This window comes from Plodia interpunctella, chromosome 12, assembly GCF_027563975.2.
Source record: "Plodia interpunctella isolate USDA-ARS_2022_Savannah chromosome 12, ilPloInte3.2, whole genome shotgun sequence".
NCBI lineage: Eukaryota > Metazoa > Arthropoda > Insecta > Lepidoptera > Pyralidae > Plodia > Plodia interpunctella.
Genome location: NC_071305.1, coordinates 6,515,805 through 6,534,436, shown reverse-complemented (window position 1 = coordinate 6,534,436; position 18,632 = coordinate 6,515,805). Strand labels below are relative to the sequence as shown.

The window sequence follows — 18,632 nt, the reverse complement described above, 5'->3', positions numbered from 1 at the left end:
TCAAAAAAGTTTTAAATTTGTCGAAAATATCTGTTTAATTTAGAAATTGGGATACGTTGAACACGGCAAAAATTTTGTAAATGGTTTTTATTTTTATTAGCAACTTTATCTTCTTGTCTATCTTTATGTTCTATCGTCTTGACGAATGTTGAATGAGATTAGTGTTTCGAACGAGCAAAAGACGATTCCACGAAGACGAAACAAGACAAAAACTGCCCTCCAATTTATCATTTACATTGCCATTTGGACCTTAGTAATTAAGTTTCTTGTCTGGAGCAAGCCATCACGATCTCACTTCAGCATCTGTTGCTATGACTAATGGCACAGAAAATATAACGGAAGATTCATAATGGATGGTTTACATTGTGCGAGCTTGATGGCACGTCGGCTGGCATTGGTGAAAAAATTTGACTTAAGATATTCCTTAAGCAGCGCCTATCAATATTATTCCTGGCTACTTGCCCAGTGTCAATCTTCCATGCTGTTGTTGTCTGTCATTTGTAACAACTTATTCTATTATCGAGCAATGCAATACTCACTGAGTTGCTATGATAAGAGCAAAAATTATACATAACACATGTATGACTCTTAGTTGGGAAATAAATGTTGGAATCTTTGAATGAGTTTATATCGACATTTCTTCTTAGCAGTGCTTCGAAGTGCTAGTAACTTGTACTGAAGGCGTATGTCTGAATAAGATTCGGTTTCATCAGTCAATTTTGACGTCAACCTGCACATAAAAAGCAAAATATGCCATTTAAACTAAACCAATGCGGCGCGCAGTTAAAGTTAACGTCAAACTTGACTGGTGCAACCCACCCTAAATGCTTTGACTTTGATAAATAAATCGAAGGTGAACATCTGAAAATTGTCAATTGACTGCTAGCTCATTCTAATTAGAACGAAAGCATTAGCTTTCTCATTCGGAGCCATCAAAATTACTAATTCACAGTCCTATAACAGTGCAAGTGCCGAGGAATAAAACTTTTCTAAGTATATAAATAAAGGAGAGAAGTGACAGTTCCGGGGAGCGGAGCGCGGCCCGAATACTGAGCAGGCAACTTTTGAAGGCTCTCTCTAGGACTATTCAATAGTTTTTTCGAGGTCACTTTTAGTGACTATCATTTTTTATTATTGTGTAAAGTACACAATAATAAAAAATTATAGTCACTAAGCACGACAAGTAAGAAATATAATATAATGTCAAGCAAATAAATTCAATTAACTACTTACTAATTTATTTTTTTTTATTTCAATTTTCTTCTATACCTTACACGTAGCAAACTGCATTATTTTGTAGGTTTTAGTAAAAAATTAAATTATTTATATTATGCGCCAATTAATCAAAAAGCTACAAACTACTGACCGATATTGAGGGAGACGATGATGGCTCGCATATCATCCTTGACGACATCAAGCCAACATTTCTTGGGTTTGTCCCTTCTGCCGAGGACGCAAGAACACATAATTATATAGCTCTCAAGTAATTTTGTTAGTATTAACATCCAATCAATATAGTCCATCTTACACTTAATACGTTTGGTATTTCGTAGGCCGATTGAAGGCCTGTTAATCCAATTACCTTAAGACGTAGTAGTGCAGTCCGAATCGAATTGGACGAGATTCGAATACCAATCGAGACTATTACGAGGTTTGAGTGTTAGGACAATGCTAGCTCGGCTCAATTTCTGAGAGGCGTGGGGTATTGCAATGTTGTAAATTACGTAGCTAATTTTCAGATTAAGTCCAGAATTTAGCTTAACTGACTGTATTCATCTTATCAAGTTCTACGTCCTTTATTACGGTCTATTTCGTAATGTTACATTAGTAAGATGAAAGATTACACTGTAGTAAGGTGAAATAAAGTTAACGCATATTATTATTTTAAATTTCCCCTTCAGTTTATATTAAGTTAGTTTTTAAAGAAAATCACTGCTAGTAAATATTTTTTAACACAACCCTTTCTTTGCATTTGTTTTGCTATCTTACAAGATACTTTTTCTATCTAGCCTGTAGGTGTTGTGTCTGCTGGGTAAAGGCCTACCCCTTATTTTTCCACTCTTCCACTTCACTTCCACTTCTGGCCATTCAGAGGAAGTGGCGCAGACCCAGAACGAGATGGCGGGACGATATTGACTAATTTCTACAAGATACTAAGAAATCATTAATATACTTAATTTTATATTTGAAATATTTGCATTTAAAAGATAAAGGCTAGTTGCGATTAAGAAAAGATTTTTGCTTTCAAGAGGCGAATCCCATCTGAGTGGAGATTTGCATGTGAACGATTTTAATACCTGTCTTATCTGACTGCAGGAAATCCCATATAAGTTTTCAAAGACCTTTTGGCGGCCGACCGACTGTCTTATCAGGCCTTTTTCGGCAACTTGCCAATACTATCATGTGCACGGTCCTTTATTGTTTAAAGATACTGATACACCAACTAAAACTCTGGAAATATATAATTTGTTTCGAAATATATATATATATATAAACATAAAAAGATTTTTTTTAATTTGGCTACTGGGCTGTGTATAAAATAAAATGCATTTACGTATTTAAATAACCAAATATAATAATTGAATGTCCCTTTAATTGGTCAGTTTTATTAATTTACTATTTTTTCGGTCTCATTAAATGTTTTGACTCCAAGATCCGTGACGTCACAATATAATTGTCACACAAGCTCCATATAACATTTTGTTTCTGACTAGTTGCAATGTAGCCAATTAAGTACAATTCACTTACATTTCGTAATTGGAAAACTTCTAAATTTTTCGATGACTTGCTTTATAATTTACCTAAATCGATATAAAAAAAAACCTTTGTTTACTATATACCTAGACCCGTTGATGCCGACGACCGTGCGATGTGAAGGCTAGAAAGTAGGAAAGCGAACCCTGGACTTCGACGCTTAATGGCTGAAGAAAAACGCTGACGTGCAGAATATTGACTTATTTTAAGGTAAAACTGGTAAAATGATACATACAGACACATATAGCTACAAGTACATAGATAAGTATAGCAAATAGTCTTTTTTTGGCACAACCAACACAAAAGTTTTTCACGAAAAGCATTTCTTTTTCAGCGTATACTTATTCCATCTAGAGCACTCTCAAAAAGCTGATTCAAGTAAAATATACCCGACATGACATTTTCTCGAGTACCTACCTTCCAAAAGTAATTCCTCGAAATAGAATCTGTCAAAAAGTCAAGGTACTTATTCTAAAACCAGTCGATATTTTATCGCATTAACAGTGAGTTTACGGCGTGTTTCCACTGCTGTGCCGGCAGTAAACCGCGCCGATATTTACAGCGACCACTAAACGCCGATCCGGCATAATTTACTATCGACTCGGTCGCAATTCGTCGCCTTTTATATTTATTATTTACGGGCCTTGCTGACATTGAATATTATTTGTATAGAATCAACGTAAATGTTGAGTTCTTTAAATTGCTAATAAAAATATATACAGTGCTGTTGTCATCCATACTTTTGTAGTAATGTTATGTCTGTCTATCACGCTAAAAAGTCTAACCACTAAGCCAATTTTAATTAAATAAATATAGATTAATAGATATAAGTCAAACATAGATGAAAGAAACATCGAAAGCAATTTCCTAAAAATGTCTTTTTAAAATGCTGTAATATCATAAAAAGTGATGTTTGCAAGATTGTTTACAAAATAACACATTGAAGTCTATTAATTTTGAAGATTTCAAAATAGTACAGTAAACTGAATACCTTAAAAATAAAGCCTAAAAACAACATTATTTATTTAAATTATATATGACCAAGACAAAATTTTGCTGCGTCAATGTTTTAATTAAATTTTAATAAGTAATATAAGTAATTATTTACTTTATCTGAATAGAAAAAATGACAATTTCATTTGATATAATGCTTATCATTTTCACTCAATTCACATGTCAACTCCGGATATTTACGTCATGGCTTCAATACATCTGAAAATAGCTCCCTTTTTACGAGGCTAATAATTGTAAGGAACCGCTCTCTAACATTTTGAACGTGGTTAAATAAAATTCTTCAATTTCCTCCAAGGGTTAATAAAATTTCAAGGGTTAGTTAAATTTGTTAAACTATATTATAAGTAAAGTAATCGAAAAATCAACTAAGAAAAACTAATAGGTTGTTAGGCAAGGAACGAAAAGGTGTTTGACCAATAGTATAAAAATCTGCAATAAAATATTATTTGTGTTCATGACAGATGCCGAAGCGAATGAACGTACATTGCAAAGTTTTATGTGAGCTATTTATCACCGCAAGGAAAAACCAGTAATGTATGTTGATTCGTATCGGCATCCATGTAGTCAGCATTAGGTTGATAAAGTTCATGTCAATTTATCCCGTACTGGAATTAGTTATACTATTATTAAGTACAGTACTTTGCGAATTCTAATGTTGTTAAGTAATGTCATTTTCGAATATGTTAGTTTTTTTTTAATAACATTGATTGGAAAAATCATCACCATACCCCTTTTCAATGTAATATAAAAAATATAGAAATTTTTAGAAAACTGGCCAAATAAACGCTCTCAATTCGTTAATAATTTTAAAAAAATCAGTATCGTTTCATCACATTTGTGAGCTACGATACCACAGACATCCATCACACTTACAAACCCTAAAAAAATACATTGTCACTTTACTTTCTTGTCGCATTATTTCATTCGCATCAACGTTTTCATAGCGGTCCGATAGCTGATGAAAAATGTCATTTTCCGGAATGCGCGCTCATGTGAACACTGGTTTACCGGGTGAAGGCTTTTCACCCTAGATACCCTTTTATACCTATCATACCTCTAATTTGTCTCGGTTAATTATTGCATTCTTTAATTTTTACAATGTTGCTGTAGAAAAACATTTTCTCTTCTCAATCTTTTTCTATGACAATATACACACTGTTCTGAGTTACAATGTTTAATTTAGTTAGCGGATATAGTTATGACATAGTCTAAAAAAGCTTAATTATATGGTTATGGTTTGGGTTTACTTGTATTTGCCATTTATTTCAGATAATTCTTACTCTTGTAAGATTTTACTTCAATTTGGTAGTTCATTTAATTTATATGATTAATAAGAAAACATATAAACACAGGTGAACGTTGAGTACTGATGATATACTTAACCAAAATACCCTGTACCCTATGCCAGTAAAACCATGAACAATTTTGTTTTTTCCACTAGACAAAATTTCCACGATACTTCAGATGTCGACATAATGTAATAATTTGGTCGTAAGGCATGCGTTATCGGATTTACGAAGGTCGTGTCTCAGCAAATTCAATAGTCTGCTGATATATTGGGTCAAATGCGTTTCGGTTTGGAGTTACGTTATGTGTAACGCAGTTACTCTTTCGATAGGACGTAGTTTTGGACTTCAGATGGTACGGCCACGTCTTGCGGAGACCGAAAAATTACGTAGGTAATAAGAAGCTGGCTATCCCATGCCTTGTCAGAAGGGAAACCTAAGAAGTGTGGCTTGATGTCGTCAAGGATGATCGTATGCGTGTCAATGGTCCGACAACTAATGATGTCGACGACCGGGCGAAGTGGGGACGAAAAAGTAGGAAAGCGGACCTTGAGCTTCACTTAGCTTGAAGTACCCGTGAAAAGACTGATGAGAGAGAGAGAGAGAGAGCAGTAAATAGTAAAGACTTTTTCAACATTGCGAATCACTTTCGTTAAGAATTTAATTTATTGGCCACTGAGCTTGGACCTTGAATATTTCAATGTACCTTTTGTACATATATAATAGCACGAAATATATATTTTTTCTTACCTATTACTTTGAACATGCAGGAATCCTTACCTGAAAAAAATATAGGTTCAAATTAGAGAAATTCGGAGAATAATTACGAATTTTCCACGCGAAAAATTATTTATCTTACGAAAATTGTTTAAGTATGTACAAGTATATGTGTAATGTAGCTTAGCTATAAAATTATAGTCTTTGAAAAATAAGAATAAGACTTCTTGGAATTTACCAAATAACATTTTTTAGGAAAAATATCTATTCAAAATGCAAAACATTCTTCAACACATAATCTTCTAACATTAGAAGAACCTTATATATTCAATTAAGCTAGATTAAGTATATAAGACAGCATGACCACTGCAGTATCTCCGATACGTTGCAGGTAACATTAGCGGTTTGATCTTCATTGCGGGCTGAACCCGGCAATGGATTCAATAAATCGAGGGCCAAAGGTGAGCCGACATCGGGATATTATCGCCATTTGTTAGTTAAACTTGGGCTTAGCTTGATCAGTGGGCGTGCGGGTTTGCATTTCACTTCTCACTGTCGAATCGATTCGAAGTGAGACGCAGCGAACCAATCACATTGCGGCGTGGTTGTCGTTGCGTCATAATGGCGCACTGTGATTGGATAGCTGCGCCTCACTGCGAGTCGACTCGATGATGGTGAGAAGTGAAATGCAAACCCTCACTAGACCCACTATTTCTATATATACGATCGTTTTCCTCGTTATTTTTATCGTTTGTTCAAATTCAAATTCAAATCATTTATTCAGAAATTAGACCTTCACAGGCACTTTTTCTCGTCAATCTTTATATTTATAGTTATTTTTCACAAGCTACAAACTACTGGCATTTCGGAACGACCACTGCTGAGAAGAAATGCCGAAAGAAACTCATTTGAACAGTGTTGGTCCCTATCATGCCAGATCGGCTTACCATTATTGTTTCTTACAATGTTTTTTTTTTCTTTCTAATAATATATAAAAGTACATAATGTACATAGTCAAAAGGTATATCAAAACAGGTTATGATTGTGATCCGAGTGCTGATTATAATATATATATATATATATATATATCGATGTGAAACACAATTAACTTACATGAAAATATATGAGAAACGAGATGACCAGTTCCCTCTGGCAGCACCCGTTCACGAGTTGACGCATGGGACAGCCATCGCGTAGCTCAACCATAATAGAGGGAACCTCACGATCCGGCCCACGACGCCACCACCAGATTGACCATTTGAGTGAGCATGACACACTCGATTCCCATGACTTCATAATTACAATTCTTATTCGTCGAAATAGAAGTATAATTCAGACACTTGAAGATCACAAATCACGTACATGTTTTACAAATAAAATTTTAATGCCATACGAATTATTATAACAAAAATAAAAATTATGAATAAAATAATAAAAAACAGTAAAATAAAAATTAGGAGATCATGTGTGGAGTGGCAAAGTTGTCGGGAGGATCCAAGCGTTTTTATCAGTCAAATAGGCGTTAATTGTGTAATACGCTTTATCCATTAAATTTTTCTTAACATAAGTTTTAAAAATTTTCATTGGCAGATTAATAGCCTCTGCAGGGAGTTTATTGAATAATTTTACACTTTGACCCACGAAAGACCGCCGAACCTTTTTAAGCCTGAATCTGTTCATACAAAGTTTGTGCTTATTTCTAGTGTTTACACTATTTACTTCGTTTAATTTTTTATATAAATGTAAATTTGATTTGACAAAAATAAGCACATCAAAGATATACTGACATACAACAGTGAGGATGTTAATTGATTTGAAGAGTTCTTGAAGAGAATCTCGAGGTTTTAACCCATAAATAAAACGGATAGCTCTTTTCTGTAATACAAAAATTTTTCCTATGTCAGCTGCATTACCCCAAACTAATAGTCCGTAGGACATAATGCTATGAAAGTAGCTGAAATACACAAGTCTAGCTGTATCTATGTTCGTACACTGTCTGATCCTTCTCACTGCAAAAGCTGCCGTACTAAGTTTTTTGGCCGTGATTTCAATATGTTTATCCCACTTTAATTTGTCGTCCACAGTAATGCCCAGGAATTTAGTACTATATCATATATCATGTTTAACGCCTGTCTGTTTCTACTAATATAGATACCGTTTGAGGCCCAATCACAAAAGTTAAGTTTATCTTTCTTGATGAAAGTTTTGATAGGAAAAGATTTTTTGAATTCTTTTTCTACTATATTGAACACCTCATTGTATTGGTCGTTCGGGTTTTTTGTGAGGTCTACATCTGGCAATTTGTTATAAACGGATTCGCGAAAAAACGTTTTACGTTGCTTAGTTAGAGGCCTACAAGTTACAGGAGCGGTGCTTAGGTCAGACTCTTCGTCACGTATAAGTGATACCTGTTGACCCAGGTGGTCCCAGACAGGCGAACAGTTTTTGATTATAAACAGCGCAATCGCAGAAAACGTTATCTATACATCTGGCTGAGCTCGAGGTTATTCTAGTGGGTTCAAAGAATGTATGCTTTAAGTTAAATGAGTCTAGTAGATTTTTAAATCCATTGGTTTCCGAACATGAAACTAAAATGTCTATATTAAAATCACCGCATAAAATTATATGCTTATTGTTAGATGTAACTCGCCTGAGTGCTTCCTCCAAAACGTCTAAAAGAGTTTCGCAACAAGCTGATGGAGGTCTATAAGCAGAAATAATAATGTATTTATCCAACTCCACACAAGAATTTGTGTTAACGGCCAATGTTGTTACGTCTTAAAAAGAAAGAGTATAGGTAACTTTCTGGCTGAACAAGAATTCAAGTTACCACTAGTTTAAAATTGTATTATTATATTATTACGTTGTTTTAGTATTATTATAGCGTGGTACCTAGCGTAGCGTACGTTCCGTAGCATTTGACCCCATGATCAATAACGAACATCTTGACTATAAAAACACATCTTTAGTACCTACAGAATAGAAGTAAGTATACATATAATGCTGCACATAACATATAGCTTGTTTTATTACCTCGCCATTGTTGCTGAGAAAAACAAGAGAAACGATCTACGAGCAAAATAAGGTAATTTTTTTTACTTGCGTTTCCAGCCAGTGTGGCAACTAATTAAAATCCGACGAGAAATGGCCCGTTTTGCTGCCCCGCGATATTGGTGGGGAAACAGAGCTAATCTGTTTGCATAAAGGCTACGTTTGCCTATAACGTCGAACGGTTCAAATCCTTATTTATTGCCCCGATCCGGATTCTTTCATAGACGATATGCTTTCTAATGGAAATTGCGGTAGATGTAGATAATAATATCAGGTAAAAGTAGTTTAATAGCGCTGTTTATGTCGCCGCAGTTATTTTTATTTGCTGTTGCGATTTCCGGTATTTTAATATATTTTTTTGTTGAAAAAAGGGGCAAACAGTTTTTGCATAGGTACTTACATAACCTAATTCAACTGAATCAGTATTTGTTACGTCAATTCCTTACTGATTTTCATAATAATAAGCCGAAATCATAATATTCGCACAACGTGTTATGGAACGAAGGCCCATAACAATTTACAGGGTAATAATAAATGACAGAATTTGTGCTGTGAAACGGATATGTGCCATAAAATGCTTATTAAGACCTCGTTTATACACAAAGTTGTTACATTTACATCGTTTAATTTCGTTTATTGCATACTTGTAATAAAATTTGGATGTCTATCATTATAATAAAAACTTCAATGTTCGCCAATCCATACTAATATTATAAAGACTGTCTATTCAAAGCTAATTGGATCGATTTTGATTAAATTTGGTATGCATATAGTTAAAGGCATACATATGGTAGTTTTTTTTTTTTTTCAAATATCATAGACTATAATGAGGGGTGAAAGTTTATATTTCGATTTCGCAGAGAAATTCACGCGGGCGAAGCCACTAGCGAAAGCTAGTTTTCTGTACACGTATTTTTTTAAGCAGGTATAAAGAAAATTGACTATAAGTTTTAGTATGCGTAAGATCGACTTGAATAAAACCTGACGCCAGTGTTAGCAATAACACACTTGATATAAATAAATTCATTAACCTATACCTATTTTAAATGTAAAATAAGATCAAATATTTCGCATTTTCTGCTCTGCTAATATATATGTATGCATTTCATTTACTTTATTCAGGATCATAAATACGTACCTACGTAAATACGTCATACATACGATCATAATTACGTACCTGGGTTTTATGGAACTAATATTCAAATCCTTCTTTTTCTTATATATATAAAAACTAAAAATGTTTTGATAATGTAAAGTGAGATAAGGGCAAAATATATTTTAATTTAACTAAAACCTTTTTATGAGTAAGAGAGTATTTTTACATAGACATTTAGCCAAGAAATTGTCTTTTAATAGTATCAATCGTCCTGACAATCAATGAGTGGAAATTAATTATTTACCTACATTAATTGAAGTTTCAAGTATTTAGCAACTTGTCAATATTACACTCCACAGAACCGATGAAACTGTAATCACATCAAGGGCCCCCCCAAAAAGATATTTGGGGACTAATTAACAACTGAGCAAACTGAATCGAAAATTAGATTACACCAAAAGTTTTGTTTCAAGAAATTGTCTACCTGTAATTCTCGTTGACATTGTGATAATCTTCTATGTTTTCAATTAAATTAAATATTGTATTTTTCCATTAATTAATTATTGTAAATTCGATGTTTTAACCGAATCAATTTTCGATTCGATTATCGACTAGACTTTTAGATAATGATGACAATGTTTATGCCTGTCTTTAGTTTACTGTTACTTAATTTTATTCCAAAAAAATATCATTTTTCATAAAGTATCCTTAAATAATATTTATAATTGAAATTAATGATTGATTTTAAATATAGGAAGAATAGTGATGTATTTATTTTTGTTACCTATCTTGTGAAGGCGTTTATTTTGTTTTGTTAGATGTTCATGTATTATTTTTCACAATACCTATGTAAGTTTATTTTAAACTTTTTGTATTTTTACCATTTAAGTTATCTTATTGATTTTATGAAACCGAATTCATGATATTTTAATATTATCTAGATAGTGGGATTGGTACAAATAACTGGAGTATTTTATTATCGTTCAAACTGTATACATAAAAATATTATTTCTTATTTTTTTCATGTTCTTGACTGATTTGTGGCTTGATAAAGAAAAGAAAACTAAGTATATATTTTTGAATAAATAAATCAACTTGATACACAACACAGAGTATAGATAAGACGCGAACGAGCCAAGGGCAAAGGGTTTTGCTATGAGTGTTACAATTTACATAGAGCGTGCATCAAACTCCAAACTAAAAGCTGGCATAATTATATTACTGCAAGTATATCTACTAAACCTTAGTCAACGTTGACGATAACTTAAACCTGCGTTGCGCCGCCTAATTACTAAAATGGCCTACTTTGTGCGTAGATTAAATTTAACATCAAAATTGACTATAGTGCAACTGAGGCTAAAATAGTATTTTTTCTTGCATCTATTTAATACGTAGGACTTCTGAAAGAAATTGCCGTTTAAATTAGGAGTTTCTCTATTTCAGCATTCCTTCATTTTAAGTTTCATTTTACATATAACATCAACGCATCCTGAAGCCAATAGTCTATTGTAAAATACGCATATAATATTCAGCTTTATTTCTGTAGTAGGTATGTATAGATTTTACACCTTGTATCTGAAAATGTAAAACGCCGCGCACGCTCTAACAAGCAATGTTATTCTTGTTTCTTGTTCTCTGGGTCCATTATTTATGCTCTGCTGTAATCTTCATTCGATATCTCGAAAAGTCTTTACCCAAGTTTTGCCTTTTTTATAATTTGCATGAATATGAAACCGTATATTGAATAAATTTTTTTAGTAATATTATTTTAATGGATTTTTAATTAAGTGCTTTAAAGAAAAAATGCATTAGACCTGTGATTATTTAGCAATGCTACGGTCTACGATATTGTTAAGCAAAATTTGTCTAACCGATGCCGAGAGTGCCAACAAACTCGAGTGTAATCTCCCAAATGATTCTGTCATAAATTTTAATCGTATTTATTAAGTTTTGGATGTCAGACGACAGGGGACCGACAAAACAACCCGACATTACGCCTTAACATCTTTGTGCCAGTTCTGAAACTGGGATACGCGAAAAGTTTACCGATCAGATTAATTCTATGTATAGATAATGTTTGTATTGGAATATATTTATTATGTTTTTGTATCATTTTAATTTTCAGCATTGGATAAACATTTCAACAGTCATTTTAATGTTCACTCTTCTGGCGCCATCCTTATGGAGTTAAAATTACCCATCTTCTTCTCGCTGACCTAATATTGCCAAGGATGATATACTTGCCAATGGTCTGACAACTAAGCATATGACTAACCTTTGTTCATCAAAGGACAAAATGTATGAAAATGTGGCTCCGACGCTCCATGACTAAGTAAGAAACCGAGAAAAGGATCAGATAAAAGAAAGACAGATTTGTAGTAAAACCAACTTCAACCCCTAGTTAACAGCTAGATGCATATTTTACATAACATTACATGCAGTAGTAGCACTCGTCGTATCACTCGTCGTAGCACCACAGCATGAAAGTGCTACACCCGTTTACCGATCGCTATAAAAGCAACAGTGGTAGTCTGGCGCGTGGCCAAACTGCGAATAGTGATGCACCAGGAACATTCCCGTTCGTGTAAATTCCCAGCCGTAATACAAACATTCTCGGAAATATAAAGAACATTCTTGATTTCGCACGCGACACAGTCACGTTCGATTCAAAGATACACCGAGAATATGGTGCCAATGTTAGAACGCCGTGCAAAATATCAAAGAAAACTTTTCTCAGTAATATTGCCATATTTTACGAAGTTACACAAAGCCGAAGAGTTTTAACATGCAAATTTCAGTTGCTTACCAGTTGGGTTTCAAAAATTATTCCTATATTTAAATTACTTGAATGCAAAACAGGTGGATAGGGATAATGTATTAGTTTTATTATAAACTATATAAAAAATTATATCTGAAACATGCCAACTGATACTATTCTGATTTATGAGATTAAAAAATTCAGGGCACGTGCGTAATAATGGCAACTTGTCGAAATTCCCGGGAACAACCCACCACATCCCTGACATGCCGTACGATATTCCGCCTCTAGGTTCTAGGCTCGTTCAGCTCGCTCATGAGTAGATAAGTCACGTCAAATGCTTAGAGTGACAGAGAATCGGGTCATTCTGTGGTGAATGATGCTTTCGATCTCAGCTTGGTTTGTCCGAATATCCATAGCATTTGCCGTCGTCATAGGAAAAAAAGCATCACTATCGCCGAACTCAGACCGATACCGACGCGAATGAATATATATATATATATATATATATATATATATAACTGTTTCTCTCAGGTCTGACCGCGGTAGTCTGTTCAACCACGGTTCATAAACTAGGTATATAAATTCCAAATGTAATTTATTCAATTTATTTAAAAAAAAAGCCGTGAAAGCGTGACAAACAGGCTATTTGGCTATTTATTAGCAAGGAAGTAAGGATATTTTTAATAAATATAGCAGTCTTGTGTTCTCTAGAATGTTAATAAAAGCTAATAAATTCACCATTGCAGACGATTAAGCATAATTTCATTTTCCATCAACATTGATAACAAAGTATGTAACGATCAATTATGTCTTCACTGAGGTCTATAATCCAATATTTTTTTTTCTTCAGTTATCTTTTCTCCATCATGTCTTATATTAAGCAACAATAATGTTTCTGTATTCAAAGTGGCTGTTTAAACTCTAACAACCTACTGTATCAAAGCAAAATAAATTCTAGTCGCTCGTATGTGGTTGCGAAAATTCGTCCCATACCGGCTGCACACACGATACACAATTACAACTTTATATTGTAAGCATACGGTTCAAATTGCAACATCAAATGCCGTGTAAACTTTTCTACACGTAAATATTGTGGAAGTGCGCTCAATATTTTCTTGTACGGTTCGGAAAGTTTGCAAGTTCAATAAAAGGAATAATATTATGGTAGTCACGTTTCATGGAAGTATTTGGTGTTTTCAACTGCTTACATTATACTGCTTTATACTTTCGAAATGTATCAGATATGGGAGATATTTTCCTTTCGTTAAATAAACTTTGTACATATTTACTGGTATTTTTTGATCCATTGCATTTGACATTTTTTATGTATATGATACCAAATAAACAAACAGTAAAAGAGTAACGAAGAATCTCGATCAACCAAAGTGTATGGCAGACCAAAATATTTTTGTCATTTTTGACAAGGATTTTTTTAGGTAGTTACCGACCTAATTTCATCATCTTCTCACAAAATGTGTGTGGTATAAAAAATACCCTGTATTTTAATGTTGATCGACTAGATAGTAAGTACGTAAGTATATATTATAATAACGAACGGAAGCTAAACTTTAAAATTACAAATCTCGTGGTTTTTATACCTACAAACATTTTGTATGGGAGTTAAGACACGAAAACAGTTTAAAATAATATTATTATTATTATGATTTCCTTTCAGTGTTGTAGGCCTGTCTCATCTAAGTTTTTTTCTGGTTTCTTCCTCAGCCGTTGAGCGTCGGAGCCCAAAGGACGCCAGACTGTGATATCATGGAAGTGTTGTGTCAGTGGTTGAACTTGAACATTAGGTTTCTGTTTATTCTTAGTTTAGTTATTTAATTTGTAAAATGGCTGTTTTAAAATTAAAAAATAATTTTTAAATGAAAACAGCTTTAAATTCACTCTGCTATATTAATTATTTATTTCCATCCCGACCAAAATAGTTATACCTACACGTGTGTTTTATGTGAAAGTGTAGGAGGGAAGTCTTTGAATAAGCTAACAACATAACGTGTTTGTTTTCTATTGTGTTATTTGTGGAACAAAACAAATACAGTGTAACTTGTTGACTTTAAAACAGCCAAATTAGTTTGTAAGAAATATAAATCATTCTGCTTTAACAAAACGTATTTAACAGCAAAATGTTAGAACTTACGGAGATGACACAGTCACTGTATGACAAAACCCCTTTGAATAATTAAAAAAAATGTTTTCTGTTAGCCTTATGCGTATGGTATATTATTTTTTATTATCGAATATTGGTCTGGCAAAAAAATAAATTCATAAAATATGCCAGCTTGCTTCGCTTTCAGCGAATAATAGCCATGTCCATCGACTGAGCAATGGCTCAGTCGATGTCAAATGTGTCCAGACCTCGACGGCCACACCTTTAATAAATGGCGAACAATTCAATTCTGATAAAGTTGGAGAGTGTTGACAAGCAAAAAAGAAGAAACGAAGAATACTATTTTCAGGATACCGTTTTTTCTACTGATTTAAGGGCCGTGACTAATATCTGCGAAACAGAAAACAAATAATCTATTGAATACAACAATTTACTTATGTAATGCCAAGGCACTGAGGATAATGTAAATGCTGAGATCTATTGAACAAAGAATTACTTAAGGAAGCAAATAGAAATGTATACTCCGGCAATCAGCTGAGGCTTAATATTGACTTGTTCAATTCATTGATTAACAACAGCATTGCTTCAAATGTAGACTTTAGGTACTGTACTTAAAGGTCAAAGTTAAATGTATGTATTTGTGAGATTGAACGCCGTAAGAAGAATGTATGGATATTGCGGTAATAATTTGTTCTATTTATCTCTGAAGTTCGGTGGTTCAAATTTTGAACAATCAAGCGGATTGGAAACGCGATGAAAAATTAACTATTAATTCGGTAGATACCCAATTGGTATGTATATTATTATAATTGTACTAAAATAAACTATTTATTGAATTTAATCATAACAGTCTTTGATATAAATACCATAATAATTATGTGCATACAAATGAAAATAATATAATAGTTGCATATACGCAAGAAATATAAATTGAAATTAGAAAACAAAATATTTTTTCTATTTTATAATAATTTAATTTTCATTTAATTATACACCGGATTTATTATGCCCGTGTTTATTTCCACAAAACCTGTACGATTTAAAAAAAAACGAAGTTTTTGAACTAAGAATCATAGAATACAAAAAATGCAATGCTTCAATCAACATATTCGGATCGAAATTCAAACATGAACTAACCGAAATCCGGTTAATGAGTTTATTGGCGGGAAATTAAATTCTGTCAGTGAGTGAACCGCTTGATCGTGTTTTGTTCAATATTTGTCCTTGTTTGCAAATTTGATGAATGTATTCTCTTTTAAAAGCGCTTGGCTTCGGTTAAAAGCAACATACACCAAAGGAATCAATCTATCTACTGGTGAAAATCGCATGAAAATCCGTGCTGTAGTTTTTAGCTTATGGCTAACAGACAGATGCGGCAGGGGACTTTGCTTATAAAATAACAGAGTTCAATTTTTCAAAGGATCACGGATTTTATGAAACCATAACTATAATGCTATTTTTTATGATCACATTTAATGAGAAACTAAAGTAAAACAAAAATGCGATGGATTATAATAAAGTGTTTTTATAAAATTGAGAAACCCAATTGATCAAACATGTGACAAATAAACTAACTTCCCTTACAAACGTGACTGTTGTCAACTTGTTGTTATGCTAATTGTATGCTAAATGTTGCCAGATGCGCATTCTGACTGAATTGTTAATTTCTATTGATTGTTTTGTATGTAGGTAAGTATTTATTTACGTAACTTAGGGTAAACCCACAAAGGTTTAAACGCAACCCTTTTAGAATTTCTTCCTTGTCCGTCTGTTAGGACTCTTTTTTTAGATGAAATGAATGATTTTCGATGTAGCGTAATCTTTTAAGTTACCTTACTCCATAATTGAACATCTAAATTTTGACCATAAAATTTAAGGCTTGATTTTTAATTACATTTATTTCAATAAGTTTTTCGACATTTCTTCTTAGCAATGGTCGTCGGAAATGCTAGTAGGTAGTTGGTAGTTTTTTTTTGTATGCTAATACTATATAATTTAACGATTTATCAAATGCTTGTGATGGTCTAATTTCTGAATAAATGCTGAGAGTTTGACATCTATCTCCAAAAGTTCCAGTCACTGTAGCGACATTAGGACTATACAGCCTACTATCAATTTTGTGGCAGTAACTTTATTGGGTTGTAAGCATGCTCTTAACTGTCCCTTTCTGGCACAGTGCCAAATGACATTAGGAGCTGGTGACCTTGTCACGTGATATTGAAAGTTGTGTCTTTGATTTGTTTTACGCTATTCAAAAAAATATGGAAATTGGCTGGCATTTTTACAAGCTTTTATTTAACTTGAAATGTAACTATGCGTTTGCATATCACTTTGTCCCAGGTCCATATGTCTTTTCGGGTGGAATCCTGCAACTCAATTCTGGGGGGAATATTTTATTTGAAAGAAAAGAGTAATAATTTTATTGAAATATGTAATTGCGCCTTGAAAGATAATTGTTTCCCTGTTGTTGTCTTCTACCTAAGAAGACAGCAACCATTTTTCATTCTGGTTCTGTAAAAAATAAAGTTTAAATTCTGTTCAATCTTACATTATATGTTTTAAACTTATTTTGTGTTAATTTCTCTTATTACAATTTAAACAATGTTAAGTAATAAATGAATCAAAGTAATGCAAAAACGTATAATACAGGAAATAAATAGTAACAATGTTAAGTAATAAATGAATCAAAGTAATGCAAAAACGTATATGGGCTCGTCCGGGATTTGAACCCGGGACCTCTCGCACCCTAAGCGAAAATCATACCCCTAGACCAACGAGCCATCTGATTTATGTGTCGAATTCACGCATCTAATAGCAATCGTTACAAAAAATGTGCCTTTCACTTAACATTTATTTTTATGTCAGTTATCGAGATACTAATGATGCCTAACTGGATCAGTGTTATCAGATTGCTACAAAGTACAGTTAGTGGCTATTACAACTATAGAATAATCGTGTTAAAGAGTACCGACTGATACCTGTGTAATATCTTATTAAATTATAATAATATAAATGTGAGCTCTAAGTTTGTGATAGTAACGATTACGCATATTGACGAGATATTTTAAGAAATAAAATTTTATTCCCAAAAATAAAGCATTAGCATAAATGTTATGAAGCTTCGTTACTTGAATAAATTTGTTTTCAAATATTATTCCGAGATCAACGAAATGTAATTTTTCACAAAAATAACATTTAAACGTAAATACAAATACCTATTAATTAATAAGCAATTAATTTGACTACTAATTATACAAAAACATAACCAAATAATCTAACCAGTTAATTGCCCAAATTAATTGCAAAGAATGAATCAAACTTTCTAACTCAACCCTATTACCGCGATTTAAAGATTCGTTGAAAGTAACATAACATACGGTCGCCTGTACGTCTGATAGCGCTTTCTTATTATATTTATTTCTATTAGATCATAGAAATAAGGAATGTACCAAACGTAATTTTATGATTCACCTAGATCCAACAGCATAATCAAATATGACATGAAAAGGACGATGTCGCTCGTAAAATCTTACGCACCTGGGAAAATAGGACACCAAACCATAACATTATGCCAAGGATCATAAAGGCATCAAATAGAGGGTCACAACCTACTGTTAGCCACATGTAGAACTGTAAATGATGATACAAATATAATGTAACTTGCCTAACTTGCATATTAAATTAATCTGGTACAATACATGGAAGCCTTGAAGCGAAAAATGGAGCGAAAAGACACAATTACATTTGATAAAATAAAATTACTGCTTATTTACAAGATTAAGTAATGTAATACAATGGTCTACAGGTTAGACCTGTAGATACCTGTGTAATATT

At 33.0% G+C, this 18,632-nt stretch overlaps 1 protein-coding gene and 1 non-coding gene across 3 annotated transcripts in view; both read right to left on the bottom strand.

The window, feature by feature from the left end:
* Positions 1-18,632, bottom strand: part of LOC128674461 (dopamine D2-like receptor) — a 155,513-nt gene that overhangs the window by 41,502 nt on the left and 95,379 nt on the right. The window lies entirely within an intron of this gene.
* Positions 17,507-17,578, bottom strand: TRNAP-AGG (transfer RNA proline (anticodon AGG)). Its single transcript has one exon. It is a non-coding gene; the product is annotated as a tRNA-Pro (tRNA).